The sequence below is a fragment of the Camelus ferus genome, chromosome X (genome assembly GCF_009834535.1).
Source record: "Camelus ferus isolate YT-003-E chromosome X, BCGSAC_Cfer_1.0, whole genome shotgun sequence".
NCBI lineage: Eukaryota > Metazoa > Chordata > Mammalia > Artiodactyla > Camelidae > Camelus > Camelus ferus.
The window spans coordinates 18,714,909-18,739,256 of record NC_045732.1 but is presented as its reverse complement, the minus strand read 5'-3'; the positions used below and the strand labels follow the sequence as shown (position 1 = coordinate 18,739,256).

The 24,348-nt window shown below is 40.0% G+C and overlaps 1 long non-coding RNA gene across 14 annotated transcripts in view; it reads left to right on the top strand.

Moving 5' to 3' along the window:
* Window positions 1-24,348, top strand: part of LOC116662171 — a 138,978-nt gene that overhangs the window by 33,438 nt on the left and 81,192 nt on the right. For all 14 annotated transcript variants that reach the window (XR_004318177.1, XR_004318175.1, XR_004318172.1 and 11 more), the window contains one exon: window positions 10,581-10,698. This is a non-coding gene — a long non-coding RNA (uncharacterized LOC116662171). The remainder of the gene's footprint in view (window positions 1-10,580; window positions 10,699-24,348) is intronic.

Here is a 24,348-nt window from a genome sequence, read left to right as displayed (position 1 = left end):
AAATGGCTTTTATCAAAGTGACCAAAGTGACCTTCTTAACCCCTCAATCCACTGGATTCTTTCCAGTCTTCTAGCACCTACCATTCAATTGCTTGTTTAGCTCAAGACACCTACCTACACCTTGACTGTGAACTTCTGGCCCTTGTATAGGTCTGGCTGTTTCCTTAACTCTGTCCTTTCTATTTAGTCAGTTTTTCCTCATCTGCCATGGTCCTAGGAAAAAGTTGTCTTGTTCCTATGGCAACAAAGGCTTAGGAATCTGAGTACTTTCCTAGGTGGAAGTGTGGAGTTGGGGCAGGCAAAGGGCTGAGATGTAACATCTGAGTTAGAACAAGATTATGGTGCTGCCATTGAGGCAGCTTCTAGGGGCAAAGGGAATTTTCTCCAGCCCTTATTATTCACTGATGAATGTGTGCATCCCAGGAGGCAGAAGTAATTGTAACTCATGGGTCACTGGACTTTTCAGCTATAACTGCTTTGGACTAATGATTGATGACTGATTTGGAGTTGGGACATTTTACAACCCAGGGGGAAGGGAGCAGAGGTGGGCTCAAATGATTAAGGCTGGATTTTCTGCCAGCCAGGAGGAACTAGGGCTCAGAGTCCCATTTAGGTTGACCTCAAGACAATAAAGAAACGTGGCCTTTCTTGCACAGTTAAGTTTGTTAGCTGAGATCCACACCTGTTTCCTATGAAAAATGTCCAATAAAGTGTAGCTTTTAGTGTGGGGAATATCCATAATTATCCAGCTCCCTGAATCTGGCATGGTGTGCTGAGGGACTCAGCTGTTGAAGCAGAAATGGTCAGATGCACCAGATTTCCAGGATGGATGTGATCACTTCTGACTGCAGAGCAAGCAGCGGGATAAAGATCCTTGTGCCAAGATGGCGAACTTGCAGGGCTATTTGACCTAAGATGCCACTACCTTGTTCGTACTTTAGAGTGGCTTGTGATTTTGCAGTGGGAAGAGGCTGGGAAAGAAAGACATGTGGCTTTTAGAAATACTGAAAGAAATTTATTCTAAGCCACATTTCTGCCCGAATGCATTAACAAATGCAAGAACGAAATACGAATTTTCAGCTCATTATCGCTCTAGTTTTGGCAGCATGATTTTCCCTGAGGCTTTTAATTCTTTCCTTGGAGTCCTCTATATTAACTTTGAGTTTTTGATGTGTTTTCAAATATTGGCTTAAAGCGTCACAGGTTGTTATTTTATTTAAGTGGATAAATTGGTTGTCTAGATGTATCCTATTTAATATACAAATGTGTATTTTCATGCAAGTAAAACTAACTTCTATAGGAAGCTGTTCAGGATATACGATGTCACGGGAAGGTCATGCATATTTATTTCCTCTCAGAGTTCTGGCTTCTTGATTACGTTATTGTTTAATCATTTATTTATACCACTACCTTGTTAGTAGTGGGACTAAATGTCCCGAAGCATTCCTTTTCTTATTTTCCTCGTTCCCTATGTCACAAACAATCAAATTAGAAAAAGAAAACCCTGTTGATGTATATGCAGGAAGGATTTTTCTAGCCCTGATGACCCCAGTGACAAAGAATTTTCTTCTGTACTTGCATTCTACTCATTGCAGACTTTTGCCTTTCAAATCCCCTTCCACTGGACCTCCTGAACTTTTATTATATCGAACAACCTTCCATTAGTTTCAGGCAATGACAGAGTTGAAAGCCTGGAAGAAACTTTAGAGCCTTGCTACTCAAAGTATCGATCGTTTTGCCCCATTTATGTTAATGACTTTGAATCTCCATCTCTAGTCTATCAGCTGTGCCCTCGGCATGCCGGGCATGATTTTGCAATAGCTTTTTGGATATCTCTATGTGGATGTCAGCTAGTATATCAGAGCCAGCATGCTTAAAACCCAAACACACAGGGACGTGGCAACACACAGTCAACTCACCATTACCCTCTTCATGTGCTTCCTTATCTGTAGTCCATTTTTCATTGATGACATTGCCGTCTTCTTGGTCATCTCAACTGGATGTGAAAAGCACATTGTCACATCTTTCTCTCTCAGTACTACCCTCCCCCCTCAGTTTGATCAGCCCATAAATCCTGTGAATTAAATTTCTATCAGGCCCTGGGCATAGATCCCTTCTCTACTCATTACTGTTCTGATTTACATTTTCATTGTCTCCTGCCTTGCATAATTCAAACTCTCCTAACTTACTTTGCCTTCTCCAGTCTCTCATCTCTCTAACAAATTACTCCAAAACTTAGCTTAAAACTCCCAGTTGCTATAAGTCAGAAGCCCGGAGTCAGCTTTGTTGGGTGGTTCTGGATCAGGAGAGCTCTTATGAGGTTGCAATCAAGGTGTTATCCAGGGCTGCAGTCATCTGAGGCTTGACTGGGGAACGATATGCTTCCAAGTTCACTCACAGGATTTTTAGCAGGCCTCAGGTTTTCACCACAAGGCCCTCTTTGCTGGGCTGCTTAGCACATGGAATCTGACTTCTCTCACAGAGAGCAATTGGAGAGAGTGAGCACTCTCCCCAGGAAGAAAGTTGCAGTCTTTTTATAACCTAAAATTGGAAGTGACAGCTATCACTTCTGCCATATTTTATTGGTTAGAAGAGAGTCACTAAGTACAGCCCACAGTCCAGGGGAGGGAATTAAGTTCCATCTCTTGAGAGAAGTATTGAAAAATTTGTAGGTGTATCGTTAAAGCCATCACAAGTTGTCCTCTGGCCACAAATTGTTTATCTTCCTCCCACATGCAAAATTCGTATCAAGGAATTTATAGACATAGACATATCTTTAAAACTACCACACCACCCTCACTTCACAGAAACTGGAATCTTGAGACATATCTTTGTTCTGATTATTTTCACTGACTCTGCTTTACATATACAGATCAAACTCCCCAGGTCCTTTATCATCTGGTCCTAATACATATTTTCCACCACTTGCTTATGAATCCTACATGCATTCAAACCAAATGATTCACCATTTCCTAATTATACCCTAAAGCTACCCTTCTCTGTACCTTCATGTATTGTTTGCCAGTCTGGAAGGTACTCCCTTGTCTCAAATTCTCTTCAAAATTCCAGCCTTGCCTCCTTTATAAAGTGTGGCAGCTCCCCTAAAATAGAATGTATCTACTTTCTTTGATTGTAAATTCCTAGAGGACAAGAACCATACCTTGCACACCTCTGTAGCCCTCAAAATAAGAAGCAGATTTCATTGTATCCAACAGATGTTTAACAAATGTTGAATCAAATTATATGAAGATAGCATTTCTCCATTTAGGCAAAATGAACACTTTGGGTTGTTGGTGTCCGTGTGGTATACACCAACACCATGATAGCATTTTATTCATTGCATACAATCTGTCTTTCAAAGACACAATGCCAAAATTGCTGTATGTATGACAACCTGGTGGAATTGGTGGTAGAATTTCCAAATTATGTCAACATCTCCAAAGTACCAGCCTTCTGCTACTGTGTTAGAAGGCCAAGGAAAGTACATTTACCAGCATGTTAATGTTCCACATGTATCCCATAAAGTGGGAGTGGTGAAGCTATACACTTAGGCTGTCTATAGCTATGCTATGGTGGGACATTGCCTGTTTAATTTCTGAGCATTTTCTCCCTCCTCCTCTCCCTTTCTCTCTGTCTTTTCTTCCTTTCTTTCCCCCTCCCGCTCTTTCTTCCTTTAAAAAAATTTTTTTTAATTAATTGTTTTTTAGGGGGAGATAATTAGATTTATTTAATAGAGATACTGGGGATTGAACTCAGGACCTTGTGCATGCAAAGAACACACTCTACCACTGAACTATACCCTCCACACTCCCTTCTTTCCTTCCCCCTCTCCCTTTTTCCTGCCTTCCTTTCTTTCTTTTGTTGTCCACATCACTTTCTCATTTGGCCTCTCATTGTTACTTTCTCCTACCACTCTGTGAGGTTGTTAACTGGGCATTCTGATAGCATTACTGCCCCTTAAATTTAGCCAAATGGTAGTTCTCTCTTTGTTAACAGTTTTATTGAGGTATAATTTACACACCATAAAAATCCATCTATTTTAAGTGTACAATTCAATGATTTTTAGTAAATTTACAGAGTTGTGCACCTATCACTACAATCCAATTTTAGAACATTCCCGTGACCTCAAAAGATCCCTTGAGCTGACTGAATTATTAAAAAAAAATTTTTGTACCTTTTTTCTCTTTTTACAAGAGGAATACAGTCATTTCAGATAATTTAGAAAATACAGAAAAACAAAAAAAAGAAAATATAAATTCTCTTCATCCCACAACCTACAGATAATCATCGCTATTCTGACATCTATTTAATCCCTCTCTCTATTTATCTACTAATTTATTTGTATCTTAGAAGGGAAGCTCCTATTTAGGGGATGCTGAGAAGTTGATTAGATCTAGGGACAGAGCAGCTACATATTAATAATTTAAAAATAACAGAGACAATCTCTTTTTATCATATTGATTTTAAAGAACTTGCCTGAAATTTTGACTTTTGAACTACCACATTAGATGTCTATTTATATATGAGGATAGGAAGCCAATTAAGGCAATAAATAGGCCATTACATACTGGGATCGAAATGTGGTTTTACTTTCCCTGTGTGTGTGTGTGGGAGAGGGTGGTGAAGGGGGAAGGGACTACAGTGATTGCTGCCTAGAGGCCTTATGGGATATCCTAAATGTAGAACACCTGGGGTTGGGGGCGGTTGGTAGGACAGATGTGAGCAGGAGAAAATCAGAAGAAATCTTGTAAGGAAAAAGTAAGTTGGGCTTCAAGAACCTGCTCCCAAATGAGGGCTTCTGGCGCTTCCCCAAATTTCTTTGAAAAGGGAAAATGGGGGGGAAAGTGGAATTAAAATAGGAACTGTTTGTAGTGAATTAGCATGTTAAGAGGTTTCTGATTAGCTCCGTTGAGTACTTTACCCAGAGTAAGAGTCAGTACGTGCACCAGTATATGGGGACTCTTGAGTGACAGGGCCTCCATGTGGAATTAGGTGATCAAGATGAGTGTGGGCTGCGGGGATTCTCTACCCTTGACTGGGAAGATGGCAGTTTCTGTCTTGTGTTGGCAAAAAAGCGGCTAAGTTGTGGGACTCATCTCTTACATGTGCCGAGGCTGAAGTTTTGGAGGGATTGGTAGGAAAACAAGTCAGGGTGCTGGATTATGCCAGTGACATTCCTTGGTCTCCAATTATTCTTACAAGAAAGAGAAAAGCATCCCAATTTGGGGCTATTTCAGAACTTTACTATTAGAGGTCTTTCTGCCTGCAGCCAGCAATCCACGTTGTCTGAGAGTCAGTGTACCATGACCCGAGCAGGATGGAAAAAGGTGAATTCTCCAGTTGAGGCTAAAGTGAAAACAGAGAGGCAGGAAACAAAGTAGGTAATGAAATTGGGGCCTGGGAAACACTCCATATTCCTGCCCCTCATGGGCATCTTCTGCAGTATGTTTCCTGCCTGAGTCAGGTTTAGAACATGCAGCCTGGGGATACAGAGGAGCTGTGCCTTCGTAATCTTGCTACTGTTTTATGTTCTTCTGAATCAGATGTGAAGATGGAGGCCATTAAGGTGGAGGCTGGAGGCGAGGCAGAGGCGAGGCCAAGCCCTGAGATTTGTTACTGAAAGACAGTAATGCTTTGGTTAGGGTCTAAATTCATGGGCTATGACTTGACAAGATCTCTGACTTAGGTTCTTAGCTCAGTGAATTGAGTGAATGAATATAAGCAAAAACTTAATCAAGCTTTTAAGCAGGTTGTATTGCAGGAGAAACTCTAATTCTGTGAGCAAAAGTCTGTGATCTCCTGTTTAACCTGAAAGTTTACATTCAGTTTCCCAAACCTGCAGCAATGGGGATCAAGCTGCTAAAAGGTACAACCGCCTAGGAAGAGACTCTTCCACCAGTGCCCATCTCAGATGCATATATGGAGGATGGTGAATGAGGGGGCTTTTCCCAGAGAGCAAAACCAAGGGCAGCTGGTTCTCTACAGCAGGGAATTATTGAGATCCCTCTCAAGTAGTATATATTGCTCATGATCCTTGTGGTTTTTTCCCTCCTTTCCTTTTTATTTTTTTTTTATTTCCAAATAGGAGTTTTTCTAACAGTGGTCCTGTTTTCCACTCTTTTCTCCCCTAGCCTTTGTATAATGGGTCTGTTGGGGTGGTTAAATATTCTATCCATAGACTGTCAGACAACATGGAACTACATGTAGACCTGTCTGGGAGAGATCACCCAGCTGTCTTGAGTATAATAACTTAATGAAACTTAACATTGGGCTATATCTTTTTGGGAAGAGGGTGAGTGCAATTTTGTTGGTACATCGAATAGTTGCATAATGTTGGAAGGATACATTTAAAAAATTATGTCTGCAAAGAAAGGTGTGTATAGATAGATGTTAGGAAGTAAAGGTGTGGACTGTAGTGAGTCCTGATGCCATTGTTTGATACAGCTGTGACTGAAACTTGACTTCCTTCCCTCTACTTTTCAGTTTTCAAGCCAATAATTTCCCTTTTTAATATAACTGAGTTTCAGTTGGTTTTATTATCATTTGCAATGAGAAATGCCCTCACTGATACAACACATATATATTTAATAGCTATCATCTTGTAGGGGAGGAAAAATATTTTTCCCTCTACCTTTCTAGGTTCTTGGCTGAGACTCCTCTATAATAAAAGACAGATTAATAGGAGAAAAGCAAACAGAAGTTTGATAACATGTATACCTGCTGTATCCATGGAAGAGACCCAAGGGAACTAACTTGCTGAAATGGCCCAAACTACCACCTTTAATACCATCTCCAGTTAAAGACGAAAGGAGATGTTGGGGGAAGGGAGCCAGTTACAGGAGGATGTCAGGAAAAGCAAAGTAAATAAGACTATGATTGTTATATAGATTTAACTCCATGCCTTCTCCATTGATAAGGGTTTCCAGAGTTTTAGTCATCCTCCTTTTCCTGGTACAGAGAAGGAGACACCCTTACAAATGGAGATTTCCTTTCTAACTGTAAATGTCTCATGAAAGGGTAATTTCTACTATTCATTTTCAGAGCTTTTCCTATGACTACTGTTTCTTAAAAAATAATCAGCTTGAAATAATCCTTATGCCAAAGAGGCATATTTTGAGGTGGCAAATTCCATTCTACTTCTATCCCAAAGTCTTATCTGTAGACAACCAACTTACCAGGGATGATGGTTTTAGCAGCTAAGAAAATAGACATATATTTATAAGTAGATCAACTTATTTTCTAGAATATAAACTACTTTTTACCAACTTATCCTTTGAAGAGAGGGAAAATGTCTCACCATCTAAAAACCTGATTAAGTTAATTCATAATGTATTTCTCAGATTTTAGTGGCCACAGGCATACATGGGTTTTAAATGTAATGGGATTGGATAATTTGTTACGCTATTTAAAAACATTATATTTCTGATGGATGTCCACTAAAGTTACTGTGATAATCACTTCATGATGTATGTAAGTTGGATCATTTTGCTGTACACCTTCAACTTACACAGTGCTCTATGTCAATTCAATCTCGATAAAACTGGAAGATAAAAAATTATATTTCATTATTGGCAGATACATTTGGGGGTTGCAAGCTAATCTTTATGATCACTGAAACTTGCTGGACATAATAGATTAGATCCTTGGCTCAGGAAATTTTACAAAGAGTTCCCTAAGCTGTGAACCCTGTCTATGTAATTCACAGATGTCTAAAGATATTTAAATGATATAGTAATGCTGACAGAAAGATAATTACTTTCACTCATAATTAAATTAACATTTTCTGATAAGCCATTAAATATTACTTTTCTGTTCAGGCAATGAAAACTTTGTTCCACACCATAGACCATTTCACTGCAAATGAAATCAGAAATGGAAAAGTCTAGTTACCTAGCCTAGTCCCTCAAACTCACTATTAATAATAGTATTTTCAAAGAGGTCCTCCAGTACCTTGCATAGCATTTTTCCCTGACTTTCAAAAATTTGATGTTTTCTCTTCTTCTTTCCCCTCTTAAAAACATTTTTCCTTTTTGATAAGGTTTAGTGTGGTTTGAGGGAAGGGACAAAATTAGATGTGTTTTTAATCTGTGACTTTAACTTAGAAGGTTCCATTACACATTGAAAGTGCCTGACCCAGAATGGGTACACAATAAATGGTAGGTAGTATTATTGTGGGTGGTGGTGGTGGTGGAACACTAGGAATCAATGAATGGATTTCATTCATTCCAATGTCTGAGGGACTTTTGATAAATTCGAATGAACCTAGTCTATCTGGTCCATGCAAAATACACACATTTCTCACACTCTAACAGATTTTTAGATTCTTTGTTTCCTCTTAGTTTTGTAATGAGTATTTAGTGTGAAGATTCTGAGCTTATCTTGTGAGAAATACAAGGAAACAAGATGATCTCAAGCATTGTTGGGATTTTTAGGGGGACTCTTTGTGGCATCAGACTTGGTCCCCATCATTACTTATATTTAGTATCAGTAGATCCCTCATCTTAGTTGTACACTTGCATATTTCAAATTTCTTTTCTGTCTACTTTTGTTATATCAAATTAATTTCATCAGTATGGCATCATGCCATGATAAAAATATTCCCTATGGGGTTGGAGGAGGCCTCAGTTTTGGTGGACACTAAATCATATCAAATTCTGTAGGCATTTATTGTCAAACAGCTTGAAAATGCAGGACAAATATTAAGATGAAGATGTGATCTCTGGTATCTAAAATTTAGTAGAAAGGATCAGGCAAAAATGCTCAGGTGACTAAAATGAAACAAGATAGCAAAATACATACTATCATATTGAGTGCTTACTCTATGAGTCTTTTTTTTTAAAGTACTTTAAAAATAGTTAATTCATTAAGACTTTAGACAATTATTATCTCCACTTTCATTTGCAGAAACTGAAGCATATAGAGGTTAAGTAATTTGTCCAAGTTACAAAAGTAGTAAGTAACAGATCTGGGATTTGATCTTACAGAGTCGTTTCAGAATCAATGTACTACCCTGCCTGTTAAGCCAAGGGCTACATGCTTATTCAGATGAGTGAGTGAGCCCACATATACTTGCATGGCTGTGTGTGTGTGTTTGTGTGTATATACACAGGGAACAGAATGGAATTTAAAGAGCACTTGGCATTTAAGCTATATCTTTCTGGTTTCATGTGTCTCTGTGTTCAGTTCGTTCCATCTTGATCTTTTCTTAATGTTCCAATTATACTCCACTTGAAACTTCAGAACTCTTGGGCGTTTGATTTCTGCCATCAGGTCAGAACTTTATGACTTTGGACCAATAGCCTTTGCAAAATTTCCAGAGCAAAGTAAAGGTACATTATGTTCTTTAGAAAGGGTTATAGGGTTTCAGACAGAACAGAATGAAAGTCACTGCATCTGTGACCACACATTATAGAGTTGGTTTTATAATAGAAATTATCAGACCAATTCATCACTATATCCAATTGATTCTAGGTCCAAAATCATTTTAGCTCTGATTTTTGAGGTTGACTGAGTAAAGACAGAGAGTGTGGATGATGTGTATGTGCCTGTATTAGATAATAAGTGAAGTGTGGATCCCTTCTAGGGCCTAAACTGTGAGTTGTCCTGCAATTCACACACACCTGGGAAGAGATAAGTAATGGGACATCAAGGGTCTCTAGGCAGAGGAGTTTGGGGAGGAATAAGAACAAGGGAGCTCAGAGGGGATTATGGGAAAAGACTTTGGGGAGGGCAGCTCTGGTCTTGGAGATCGCTCCAAAATGGCCCCATGGGATCATGGTTGAGGTCTCTGGATGGAGGGACTGCTGGAGGCAGATGCCAGAGGGGTTTTTCCACAAAGGGTGACTCAGGAGCACAAACAATGTCAAGATGGTGACCTTGTGACAAAGTGTGACCAAGGCAGGGAAGAGGATATTCTTCCCCCTTCCTGTAGAGCTCAATATGACCTCAGGGTGGTAAGAACCTCCTGGAAGGGATGGTGACCCTGACTGAGGGCAAGGGGCAGAGCCAGCTCAAGTGGCAGGGACCTGACTGGTTTGTTTGCAGCATACATGAGACACATTTGGGGATTCCTGAGAAGTTAGAGTGGCCTGGAATGTAGAGATGAGAGAGGGTCAGATGTGGCTCACTTTCTGCAGATTACACACTAGCTAGTGCAGTCCAGGAAATAGGTGGTGTAGAAACTCATCTTTTCCACACTATTTCTTGAATGAATTCTACTGCATGAATTTATTGGAGTTAGATGACTCCAATACTAGTTTGTCACTGTTCTAAATTCATTGGATAGGCTGTTACTTAGTATGAGTCCCCTCAAGAAGTACACCTTGAGACAAAGATGCTATGCAAATAGTTCACTGATGAGTTAATTCCAAGAAACACTAGTAGGGAGTGGGGAAGTGAGACAGGGGGAAAAAGGTAGCAAATAAAGTGTGGGTTATGAAGCCAGTGACTACGGTGGGCAACCAGTGTGCAATATCACTGGGGAAACCCTGGGAAATAATGTAGAGCACACACCTCAGAGTTGGCTCTCCTGAGAGGTACAAGAGCTGGGGTATTCATCCACCTGTCCTTGTTATTTCCAGGGGAATGTTAATCCTCAGCACCTCCAGTAGAAAGAGCTGCTCTAGCGGCCAGAGAAAGCCTGCAGGAAGAGCATTGCAGCTGCTGGCATTGGAAGCTAGATTGGTATGCATGGAAATGGTAAGTGTGGGGATAGGATGGGTTGCACACCGCATCTGCTACTATGGTGTGCAAGGTCTTCTAGCTTGTTAGTTCTGCTATTTGGCATTGTCTTGGTTATATAATGGATTTTCCTGCTGACCTGAACCCGAAAACTTCTAGTGCTTCCTCTGTTGGCACTTCTGTTTTTTTTGATTTTCCACTTCACTCTGTTTATCACCGCTTGGCCTTGGCTTTGATATTGGAGGCTAGTGGAAAGTTACTTTCCTTTCTGTGCCTCACTTGTTCTAATGTCTAAGGTAAGATTAATGCCTTTTTTTTTTTTTAAACACTGTTGTCTGTACAGGCGGACCTTGTTTTAGTGTGCTTTGCTGTATTGTGCTTTGCAGGTAATGCAAATTGAAGGTTTATGGCAATCCTGTGTTGAGCAAGTCTACCAGTGCCATTTTCCCAATAACATTAACTCACTTGGTATCTCTGTGTCACATTTTGTTAATTTTCTCAATATTCAAACTTTATCATTATTACTATATTTGTGATGGTGACCTGTGATCAGTGATCTTTGATAATACTGTTGGAATTGTTTGGGGTGCCACAAACTGCACCCATATAAGATGGCAAACAGAGAAATCGTTCGTGAAAGGAGGCGTCAATTGACATGGCAAACTTCATTGCTGTCTTATTTTAAGGAATTGCCACAGCCACCCCAGCCTTCAGCAACCACCACCCTGATCAGTCAGCAGCCATTGACATTAAGGCAAGACCTAAAAAAAAAAAAAAAAAAAGGCAAGACCTTCCACTAGCAAAAGGATTACAACTTGCTGAAGGCCCAATGATGGTTACCATTTTTAGCAATAAAATATTTTTTAGTGGAGGTATGTACACTGTTTTTCTAGACATAATGCTATCGTACACTTAGTAGATTATAGTATAAACATGACTTTTATATGCTCTGGGAAACCAAAAAATTTGTGTGACTTGGTTTCCTGCGATACTTGCTTTGTTGTGGTGGTCTGGAACCGAACCCACAACATCTCCACAGTGTGCCTGTCTTGAAGAATGAATTAACATACAAAAAACACACGTCATAATTGGTGCTCAAGAAGGGCTATGTCTCTTTCTGTGGTCATACTCTTTTTTCCCTTAACTTGGCCAACCCAAAACTTGGCGATCTTCTCTTTCTGAGACCTTCACAAGCTGAGATGTGTATATAAAGTCTGGGTTTGTCCTCTAAAGGAAAACTATTCTTTGATTATTTTTCTAGGATTTTATCTGACTTAATTTGATTCCATTAAAATTTTATATTTAGCGGGACAATGTAAAACCTACTCCATTGATATCTAAGCATATTACATTTCTTTTACTGTCTTTCATCCTTCAGCTTCTCCCACAAAGAGGGCAGAAAATGGGGACTCAGATTTATGTGGCTCTGGCTCTGCCCTGAGCTCAGGCCAATCTCAGAGCCATTTATTGCCTCGGGAGACTATGGTCTTTTATATTCCTGGCATTTTGTGTCCCAGGGTGTCTATGTTGGCTGTTGATTCAATGAATTATTGCTTTTTGCTCTGAATTATTTAGGATGGAGGAAGGGAGAGGGGAAAGGGAGGAATGAGAGGGGAGAAGCAGGGGAAGGCTCCTGAGCAACTCGAATTATTACACTTTCCTATACATGCTTGTGCTGTGCGTGATTACAGAGTCCTTTCACATACATTTTAAAATGTAACCTTTGTAACTAGCTCATAAAATGAACAGGAAGAAAAGGATCTCCTAAGAACAGGTTTGTGCTAAGCCTTTGGAGGAGGCAACTTGAAGAAAAGGAAATTCAGAGAAAAATAGGATGCATGTATCAAGGCAGTCAAGTCATGCCACTTGTTGCTCAGAGAAGATAGAATGTGCCCAGTGGGGTTTATGTGAAGGTCTTTGATGCTTTCTCTGCAGGTGTGGTGAAGGGTGGTATGGAGACTTGATCAATCTTGGCCCTGGCAGTTCTGAGATGAGTCATTTTGAGAAAGGCCTTGGACCACCATGAGCTCTGGTTTCTTCATCTGTGAAATGGACCTAAAAATGCTTACATGCTTTACCATCCTGTGGGGTGTTTGTAAGAATTAACAAGAGGCATCTAAAAGCACCGTGCAGGCTGTGAAGTGCTGTACCTGGTCCTATAGCTGATACTTCCCTGCTAATGGAGAAATGGTCCTGTAGAATCAGGAGAGTATAGAACATCCAACTGAGAGTTGATTTTTTCATAGGATTGTTGGTGATCCAAAGCTTACTTATTTGTAGGTTTAAGATTTGTCTGGTAGAAAACTGTTTGATTATTTTTAGAAGCAAGATGACAACACTGATTTGTGCAGTACTTGTGCTGACAGTAGAGGGGTAATATTGAAATGTTTAAGAGGTTCCTTTATGCAGATATTTTGTATAAAGCAATGCTTATGCAATATAGAATTGTTATGAATTTTCCAGGTAATGGCAGGAGCTCCCTGTGTTGGGTTGTTGGGTTTTGAAAAATCCAGGTTCAAGTCCACATTCAGCTGCATAGCATCTGTGTGACCCAGGACTAGCTATTCTGTTTTTTTCATTTGTAACAAAGGCTAAAAGTTCTCCTAAGGATCATTGTGAGGATCAAATGAGACAATGGGTGAGACAATTCTCTGAAAACTATAGACAACTCCCTAAGAGTAAGGAGGTAGAATTATCATTACTCATGTTTAAAGAAATGAAACCAATAAGCAAATATTTAATGATACAAGTTAGAAGGAATCAAGCCAGAAATTAATGAGATGTAGTCAATATAGAGATACAGATTTCTGCTTTAAAAATATTTATTATTTTTTAAAATTCACAGATTGCTTTTTGATAATGACTTCTTTCCATATGGTTTTGGTATGGGATGCTTATGGGTGATCAATGGGGAACTAAGCAAATGTGATGCATGAGAGCAATTTTATTTCAAGATTTATAATTTGCCTTGCTGGCAAGCTATGAAATTCTAAGAGCTTAATTTGAACCTGTTCAGTCTACTGCCTGTTCCAGACTTAGAAGACTGTAAATAAGTCTGATTTAATCTTTAGTAACTCTATAAGAAAGCCATAGGGCTAACTGAACCCCAGGTGTCAGAGGATAGTGTAGGAGTTATAACTCTGCAGAAGGGTCTCCTAGGCAGGGCTAGGTGACTACCCAGACTGGATCTTCATAAATACATATGTGGTGAATTTGCTCCAACCCATGTTCTGGGTGTCAGCATTATAGAATATTAAATCTAAGTTTGTCAACTTACAGAGTAGAGCTTTTCTCTCTGGAGTGGACTCACATCATCCCTACTCATCACTTGAAATTTAAGACCTAAATGACAATTAATGAATTTTCAACAAGAAATTTAGTTACCAAGAAGCCCAGGGTTTTCTAGTTAACATATGAGAAGCCAAATTACAACCAGAAAATTGCTTGATGAGCTTGGTACCCAAACATATAGCCCCTGTCATCTGACTGGAATGTGAAGGGGTTTATCAGTCAAGTTTCTTGGGTGCAGACAACAACATTCTCTCTTGGCTCACCTAAGCAGAAAAGGAATTTATTGGAAGTTCTCGGATAGCTCACAGAAATGATGGGCAGGCTGACAAACCAGACTCAGAAAACAATGGCAACCAAGAGAGGCTGTGAGGAGAGAACATGGCAGGGCTCACTATCGCCTGTCTAGTGTGTCGCTAGTGTTCCAACTCTGAGCAGTTGATGCTGCTGCTACCTGTGGACTCTCAGTGCTGATACTCTTGCTGGTCTTTTGAAAATGCTCGCACCACCATGGATAGCTTCTTAACTGTCTCTGCGTCTTTGTTTCTCTCTTTGAAGATCCAAAGACTCAGGTAGGAGCATCTGGTCCCTGAATTTAGGTCTTGTGCATCTACACAGCTTGCAGAGTGCTAAGAGAGGGAACACGTGGCCCCAGACTCGTGCTTCTCGAAGTGTGATCTGCAGACTAGTGCCAGGCTATGGACTCACTGTTTTTATTTTGTGATGAGTTGGAGAACTTGTGCTAGAATATAGATCAATTTAGTGCTTTCTCTGTTTAGAAAATTTGGCTATGGAAAAAGTGTCAGCTTAACTAAACTAAACTGTTACTGAACCAAACTTGGGTTCGCTTGCCTGTGCACAGTAAGGACAATCTACTGACACCGGGTTGTCAGTAGAAGGAAAGTGCAGTGTTAATTGCAGAGCGCCGAGCAAGGAGTTCAGGTTGGTAGTATTTAAAAGGCCCAAATTCCCTGAAGGCTTTCAGGGGAGGGTTTGTAAAGACAAGGCGATGGAGGCGGGTTGTGGGGTGTGTGATCAACACGTGGACATTCTTCTGATTGGTGGGTGGTGAAGTAATCAGGAGTCAACATCATCAACTTTCTGGTTTCAACCTGACTGGGGTCTCTACATGCTTGTGGGCAACATACAGTTAACTTCTTCCAGTTGGTGGGGTTTTCAGTATCTATAAAGCAGTCCAAAGGAATGGCTCAGAATATTATGTATAGCCCTTGAGGAGGAACTCAAGGTCCTTGACTTTAGTGGCTAAACTATTCTTACTCCGTCTTGCTTGACTATTTTCCTTTCTTTCTGCATTTTCTCCCTTCTTTGATTAAATTTACTCTTTGGAACCCCTAGGGACCTGCTCAGTTATACTACTGAACAGAGCAATACTTCTCTAGACTTCATAGCAGGAGGCTAGGACCTGCCATAAGAGGGTTCCCCACAAAAGGAAGGGTATTTGGAAGCTGTGTAGTCAAAAAACAAGAAACGTTCACCACAAGTGACATCAGGCAAAGCCTGATGCCTACTACTCTACCATAGGGACACCTGCCATCAGGAATGTGTGACTTCTGTGGATCTGGACACACTCTCACATGGCTGATGCTTGGTTTGGCATGATGATACTGATTCCAGAGCTACTTTCTTTTCTACAAGGTGGGTATCTATCTACCCTCTTTGGAAGGGAAAGATTGGAGAGATGGTCTGTGTCCATCTAAGTTGGCTGGTTGAGATTCCTCACGGTGATGGTGAGCCAATGCTTAGACGACAATGGAGTGGCATCATCATCTGTCCATTCTGAGTCCTGTCCTTTCTGTCTTCCTCAAAACGAATACTCACAGCACACCCCTGGAGATATGAGCAGTTCTTTATTTGTGGCTCAGGAAATGATCCCAGTGTATAGAGCTGGGGGATGGTATGAGAAGGGGAGGGGTTGCTATCAAGTACTGTGACCACGGCTTCCTTGTTCCTTTGTATTATACGTAGAGGCAAAGTCCTCACTGTCTAAGCAATTGTAGTATGTGAATGTGAATGCCCCCTTGTTCGCTAACTCTCCCACCTCTCCTTTAAGAGATTCCCCATTGAAGGGCCCCTTCTGGCACCTCCCTAGATTGCTAACCTCCCTGTAGAATAATAAAGCCCCTGTCTCTTCTTGAGACTTTTGAATTCAGACTTCCAGCAGTCTACTGGATGTGAAGAGCTTTCCCCTGGTACTGCAGTATGGGATGCTCTGGCCCTGTGAATGAGGTGGGCAAAAGATGGCCAACTGCAGATGATTTCCCTCTTAGGTTCCTAAAAATTGAACATCACTCACCACCTAGGGCACTAATCGCCTTGCAAAGACTACTTGAAAATTGCATAGTAATATCAACTTGACTTTGGAACTGTTCCTTAACGTGCTAGTGCTATATTCATTGCTTACACATTTTGAGCTTCAGTATGCAACTTCTACATGACAGTGCCAATGAATGGCATTCCAGTGAAGTTGTTCTTCTGTGAAGTTCAGTGTTCTTCCTACCTCTCACTTTGATAATGGAGGAAGGGAGGGAGTGTGGGGAAGAAGTTTCAGTTCAATCTACCTTATTCTCCCACTCTCTCTATAGCTGACAAAACTCTACTTCATATAGATACGTTCACCTTTAATCACATTATAGACACATCTTGTGGTCTGAGAGCAAATCTACACCACTAAGATAACATATGATATTTTGATAGTATAGATTAATCTGAGCTGCTTACCATGTGCCCCACCTAGGTAGTAAGGATCATTATATATTTGTCCACTGCAACTTGAAAAACTCTGAAAAATGCATATTTAATGCTATGTGCTTGAAAACAATATAAAGGAAAAAAAGGGAGGGAAAAAAAGAAAATGAAGATAGGAAGGGAAGAAAGAGAAAAAAATCACTCAAATCTAGGAAGTAAAAGGTTATTTCTTTATGTTTTCAAATGTTATGTGGTGGGTACATTAAAATAATTGGAATTTTCTGGTGTAATTACTTACCATAGAATGATTCCTATCCTGCATCTGTTGATGGACTCATGCCATAATGATTCATTTTCTCTATGAGGAAGAGAACTGGAGAGCTGTTACCTTTAGTCATATTACTGCAGCCTCCTTCCAAAGGGATTTGTTTGCATTAGTGAAGGAAAGAACTTTTTTCCTGAGGCAATCTGAAGACAAAGGTGTTGAGGGCATTCATTGATTCCATTAAAAAGTGATCTTGTTTTGCTTCTATATCCCATAATTCCTGATTCAATGGGCTTGATTTTGCTGAGTTGATCTGCTTTAGCAGTTTGAAAATGAAAGAGCAGTAAGTGACTATAGGAGAAGGGAGTTACTAAAGAAGAGTGGGGCCAGAGAAGGAAAGGATAGCCCGTGGGAGGAGGAGAGCGGGACACGCACTGTTGTCATATCTGATGATGGGAAGAGGGCAGGTAGGACTCCATCTTCACATGGTGCAAAAGTTCTCTGATGTTTCACATTTATGGGACAAAAATCAATGAGTCATTAAGCCAAGTTTTTAAGGACTATCGTGTGCTGAGCAATGTGTAGGGGAGAACAGGAGATGTTAAAATATAGACACATGCAAAATTATAACAAAATATTCTCTATGGTATATGCTAAAGGCTAAGTAGAAATGAGAAGTGTTAAGAGCTCTGAGAGGTTAGTCAAGTCACGTTGGGGAAGTTTGATGTTGGTTAGACACTGAGGGATGGGACAATAATATCAAGAACTATAGAGGGTCTATTTTACCCTTCTTGGAAGCTAACAAGTTAACCTGCCACAGTTTCATGGATGCTGGCAAAAGACCCCAAGATCAGAGACACGGGACTTTATTGCTCACAGTATAGCAAGTAGAACGAGCTAGAATTTTTTCTCTTATCTTATAGAAGGAATAATAAGGGGAAATAAAGAGATCAGGAAGTACAGCTTGTTCCTAACACAGTAGAAAGTAAGAATCCAAATTGGGTTTTGTCACAGCAGATGTAGCCCAGACAGTGGGGCTCCCTACAACATAATTATCTCGAAGAGGAGGTCTGGCTTCCAGCTCATTCCTTATTCCTCTTCCTTGGCTCAGTCCTGCTCGCTTTGGTCTCTGATTGCTATGGAGAGCCCTCATTCAGCTGTTAAATAAAACATAGCGAATGAGGGGTTATTATCTAAGGGCCTGTTCGCTTTCAGGGTCACCTTCCCTTAGGCCAGTGCCATCCAATACCATAGCCATGAGCTACATGTGGCTATTGAGCACTTGAACTGTGGCTAGTCTGGACTGAAACATGCTGTAAGGGCTGAATATACACAGGGTTTCAAAGACTTAGTAAAGAAAAGGCAAATATTTTATTAATGATTTTTATATTGATTACATGCTGAGATAATATTTTGGCTACCTTATTTAAATGAAACATATTAAAATTAATTTCACCTGTTTCCTTTTACTTTTTAATATATGTGGCTACAAGAAATGTTAAATTCCATATGTGGCTTGCGTTTGTGATGCACATTATTATTTCTGCTGGGTAGTGCTGCTCAGGCGCATTTGAGAAAGAGGGGAGGCTTCCTCAGTCCCTCCTTGTCAACCTCTGAGGGCTGTGTAATTCCTATGCCTTTATGGACCACAGCTGGCCATGGCCTGAGCTGCTGATCTGCCTTAAAATGTAGTCCTCCTGCATGTACCCCTACTGCTGCCTCTAACCAGAGTGTCCTCAGAGGGGAGGAGGAGGGATTTGGTCACAACACACCTCCCCTCATGACCTTGTCTCTCACTGCCTTCACAGCATCCCCTCACAAAGATTTGCAGGTGAATCAGGCTTTCCTGAAGGATCAAAGAATCCTAAAGGGAATTACAGCCTGTGAAGGAAGGACTTTTAAACTAGAATCTTATGATTAAAATTCCAGAAACATCAACCTTCACCATCAACCAATCAGAAGAAAGTCCATGAGCTGCAACCCTCATCCCAGATGTTGTCTTTAAAAACCCTTTCCTGAAAGCTGTCATGGAGTTCAGATCTTTTAAACATGAGCTACACATTGTCCTTGCTTAGCGCCCTACAGTAAACACTGTGCTTTTCTTCACCACAACCCTGTGTCAGTAAACTGGCTTTGCTGGGCTGCAGAAGTTTGGTTTTGTAATAACCACACATACACACAGACATTGCCTGTCTTAGTTTGGGTTTCCCCCAAAACAGACTCAAGGCAAGGATTTGGGTGGTTTATTTTGAAAGTGATTCCAGGAAGAGAAACAGGAAAGGTAGAAAGTCAGTCAAGAGGTGCGTGGAAGAGCTGGATACCACCATGGGCAACAGAGGCTCAAACCCCCCCATCCCTGCCCGGGGAGTTTCAGAGAGGCTCTGGAACAGCGCTCTGAGGAGTAAGAAATTGAGATCTTTATCTACCCACTCCCATCCCTTGGAGGGTGTGTAGGTGAGCATGTTCCTTTAGTGGCCATTGAATATCCTTGTGGGGGGGGTCCTTTGGACTATAAGGGAATTCTCTGCAGGTGACCTCTGGGAGGTCTGAGGGCTGTGAGCAAGGCACCTTCAGCACCTGCTATATTGCCCAACAAGATGCCAGATGCATAAGAGGTGCTTAATAAATGTTTATTGAATGAATGAATGAATGAACACTCATCATTCAAAGACAAGCTTTAGTTCTCAGGCTGTAATCAAAACTTGATGGTGAAGAGGATAGACTTTTCCTTAAATGCCCTGTAATTATAAGGCTGCTCCTCCTGATTTATAGTAGACTTGGCACCTCATTTTATCATGCATCCACCCCTTGCCTTCTCTTCTCCCCTTAGACCTGCCAAGAATGAGAAAAGGCTGAATCACCGATCCTCTTAATGACAGCTCCTTTAGCTTCAGTCCTTAGGAGGACTGAAAATTAACTTACGAAGGCACAATGAAGTTCTTAGATGGAAAATTCTACCCTCTTCCCATCCCTGCTAGTGGCAGCTGGGGAGTTGGGTGATGGGCTGACTGGTGTGTTCTTCAGTTAGAGCTGTTTATTTTGACATCTTTTCTCCCTGGTTTTGGTGCATTTTACTGAGATTGAAAATGATGGGGTTGGGGTGTATGCTGCAAGTCCTCAAATCACATGAATTGAGGCCAGATCTGTTGTGTGACGTTCTTGGTGGCAGGCAGTGCCAACATCATAGAGCTGATTCAGGAAGACATGAACTAAATGCACATGAATGGGCTCCTCTGACAAAAGACTTCCGGATATGTAGTGAAAGAGAAAAAAGATGATTTCACAAAGATGTATTGAGCAGCAACCATATATTAGATATTATGTTAATATTATAGGCCCACCTATGACACAATAAAACTGCATTAGTACTAATTAATTAACTTATTATCTGTCACTTTCTTAGGAACTCATTTGGGGGAACCCAAATTTCACTATACTGTATATAAAATAGAAGTGTTTAAAGATACTTAAAAAATGTTAAAATTGGGGCACATAACAAATATAAAATGAACACATGTGAAATCTTATTTATCTCATTAATTACCATGGGAACCAGTAAGATGTTACAACCAGTTCAAAGGAGAATTAAAAGAATGGACATATAAAGGCAGTCAGTTTAGACATAGATGCAAAACTGGTCAATATACACTAGCAATAATCCAGTCCATTCTACTGAGACACAATTCATTTGCATTTCAATGGATGGGGATCATTTACATCATAATCATTTTTCTACGATTCATAGGGTTGTAAAATTGCTCAAAGACATTGAAAGGCACAAGCCCCTATAGAATCAGATAACCTGGAAGGATGCACCAGTCAGGACACCCAGAAAATAATTTTTGAAAGGGTCCATTTTGAAGTCTTTCACAGGTTTTCTTGACAGAAGTAAAGAAATGTTCTCTGAGCAGTCTAGTAGGAAGCAGAATGTAGACTGCAGACTGGCCAAGTCTTCTAAATCAGAAGAAAAATGATTTCTTGTGGCAGTACCGCTTGCTACCCAAGAGATGAATGAAGAGTCATTTGGGATTACGTCTTTTAAGCACAAGAGTACTGATCTCAATTGGGGAAAGAACAATCGAAGTGAAATGTGATGAAATTTGCACTGGGGAGAGGAATAGGATCAATTTAGCAGACACTTCAGTTACAAAATGTTCAGCTACAGATCAAAACTGTTGAGGGAAAAAATGTTCATAAAACCTTCTTAATTCAGATTTCCTGATGAATTTTGGTGTGAGGTGGGATGGAAATTATTATTTTCTTTTTTAACAGCTGTATTGAGAGATAATTCACATACCACAGAATTCATCTATTTAACGTGTATAATTAATTTTGGGGGGGTTATATTTACAGGATGTGCAACTGTATTTAGTTTTCATTCCCCCTAAAAGAAATCTGAGACCTATTAATGGTCACTCCACATTCCCCACCCCACTCTGTCCCTCCCAGCACTAAGAAATCACTCATTTACTTTCTGTCTCTGTAGGTTTGCCTATTCTGGACATTTCATATAAATGGAACCATACAGTATGTGAGGTTTTGTGGTTGAATTATTTCATTAGCACCTCGCATAATGTTTTCAAGCTTCACCCATCAGTACTTCATTCTTTTTATTGCTGAAAAATAGTCCATTGCAAGAATGTGGTATCATGATTTATAATATGAAGTTTATATTTGATCTTTGTCTGGTTTCTGTCAAAGAGCTCTTAAAACCCTTGGGGTTTCCTAAATGATGAGAGTAACAAAGCTGTCTTTGTTATATTAATGGGGTGACTTTTGGAAAGCACCTAAAGAGGGGGCTGGTGTCAGTGGAGCCAACCACGTGATTCTAGTCTGACTCTACTCTGAATTTGTTGTGACAAGGCCAAATTCCATCACCTCTTTTGGTCTCTGTGTCAAACAAGGTGAGATACTGTGATTTATAAGAAATATATGCCAAATATCTATTTCTTATGTACATTTGGTCTTTGTCCACAGTCCCTGGCTCAGGGCTTCTGAAACCCTTGGAATTTCCTAAGTGTGTAGAGAGAGATAAAGGTGTCCTTTGTTATGTTAATAAGGTGACTTTTGGAAAGTACTTAAGGATGGGAGCTGGTCATCTAGAGACTCTACCAGGTGATTAGAGGATTGGAACTTCCAGTCCCATCCCCAGTCTTCTGGGGAAGGGGGATGGGCTAGAGGTTGAATGAACTGCCCATGACCAGTGATTAAGTTAATCATGCCTATGTAATGAAGCCTCCTTAAAACCCCAAAAGGATGGGGTTCAGAGAGCTTCTGGGTTGATGGACACAGGGAAATTTGGGGAGAGTGGCAACCCTGGAGAGGACATGAAAACTCCATGCCCTTCCCCCATACCTGCCCTTTGCATCTCTTCCATCTGCTGTTTCTGAATTATATACTTTTATAATAAACTGGTGATCTAGTAAATAAAATGTTTCTCTGAGTTTTGTGAACTGTTCTAGCAAATTAATTGAACCCAAGGAGGGGGTCTTGGGTACCTCTAATTTATAGTCAGTTAGTCAGAAGCGCAGATAACCTCGACTTGCAAATGGTGTCTGAAGTGGGGAATGGGGGCATTCTTGTAGGACTGAACCTCTAACCTATGGAATCTGAAGCTCTTTCTGGGTAGATAGTGTCAGAATTTAGTTGAATTCTCAAACACACTGCTGGTGTCCAAGAATTGCTTGGTGTTGTGTGGGAAGCCCCAACACACACACATTGGAATTGGGTCCAAGAACACTAGAAGAGTGGATATACCAAATCTTTAACCGTTCATCAGCTGATGGACATTTAGGTTGTTTCCACTTTTTGGTTATTTTGATATAGTGCTGCTATGAACATTTGTGTACAGGTTTTCACGTGGACATATGTTTTCATTTCTCTCGGGTATATACCTAGCAGTGAAATTGCTGGGTCATGTGGTAACACTATGTTTAACTTTTTGAAGAACTGCCAAGCTGTTTTCCAAATCAGCTGTACCGTTTTATATTCCCATCAGCAGTGTATGAGGCTTCCAATTTTTCCACATCCTCTACAACACTTGTTATTGTCTATCTTTTTTTATTATAGCCATCCTAGTGGGTATGAAGTGACATCTTATTGTGCTTTTGATTTGCATTTCTCTAATGACTAATGATGTTGAACATCATGTGTACTTTTAGGTCATTCGTACGTCTTTTTTGGAGAAATGTTGATTCAGATCCGTTGCCCATGTTTTAGATGAGTTACTAGTCTTTATTATCGAGTAGTTAGAGATTTTTGCATAGTCTGGATACTAGTCACATATGTGATTTGCAAATGTTTTTTCCTATTTGTGGGTTGTTGTTTCACTTTCTTGATGGTGTCCTTTGAAACCCAATTTTTTTTTGCATTCTTTATTTAAGTATAGTCAATTTACAATGTTGTGAAGCACAAAATTTTTAATCTTGGTGGTGTCCAGTCTATTTTTTCTCTCTTGTCTTTTGTGTTTTTGTTGTCATATCTGAGAAATCATTCCTAACCCAAAGTCATGAAGATGTACTCCTATGATTTCTTCTAAGTGTTTTATGGTTTTAGCCCTTACATTTAGGTCTATGATCCATTTTAAGTTAATTTTTCTATATAGTGTGAGATAGGGGTCCAACTTCATTTTTTTGCCCATCGTCCCAGGTCCATTCGTTGAAAAGACTATCTCTCCTCCATTGAACTGTCTTGGCACCCTTGTCAAAAATCAGCTGACCATAAATACTAGAACATATTTCTAGACCCTAAATTCTGTTTCATTAATCTATATATTTATCCTTATGCCAGTACCACACTGTCTTGATTACTGTAACTTTGCAGTGTTTTGAAATCAGGAGATGTGAGTTCTCCAACTTTGTTCTTTTCTTTCAGATTGTTTTGGCTATTATAGGTTCCTTGCATTTCCATATGAATTTTAGGATCAGTTTGTTAATTTCTGGGAAAAAAAACGCAGCTAGAATTTTGATAGGGATTACATTAAATTTATAGATCTGAAGGTGACTTTTAGGCTTAAGTGAAAAGACTTGCCAAACTGAATTTTTTTCCTGATATTTGAGCATTATCCTTTTTCATGTAAACTGTTAATATGTTTATTTTACTTTAAGTAAAGTAGGTATGTTAAGGCCTTTGCCGATAGCACATTGGCATTGATTTATTTATAATCCACTTTTCACAAGTGTGTTAAATCTCCCCTTCCTCTTTAGTTCAATTCATAATAGCGTAGTTTTAGATGGTATATACCGAAAGGCAAAGGATGGGTATAAGGTGATAAGATTTGTTTTCGAAGTAGTGTAATACAGTCTGGTAATAAAAGAACCTGTCTTTTGACAATATAATCATGTTCTAATGTGCTTCATCAAGCACAAGATGTTAAATAGATTGGTAGTTGTCATTGAGTTTTCTCCTTA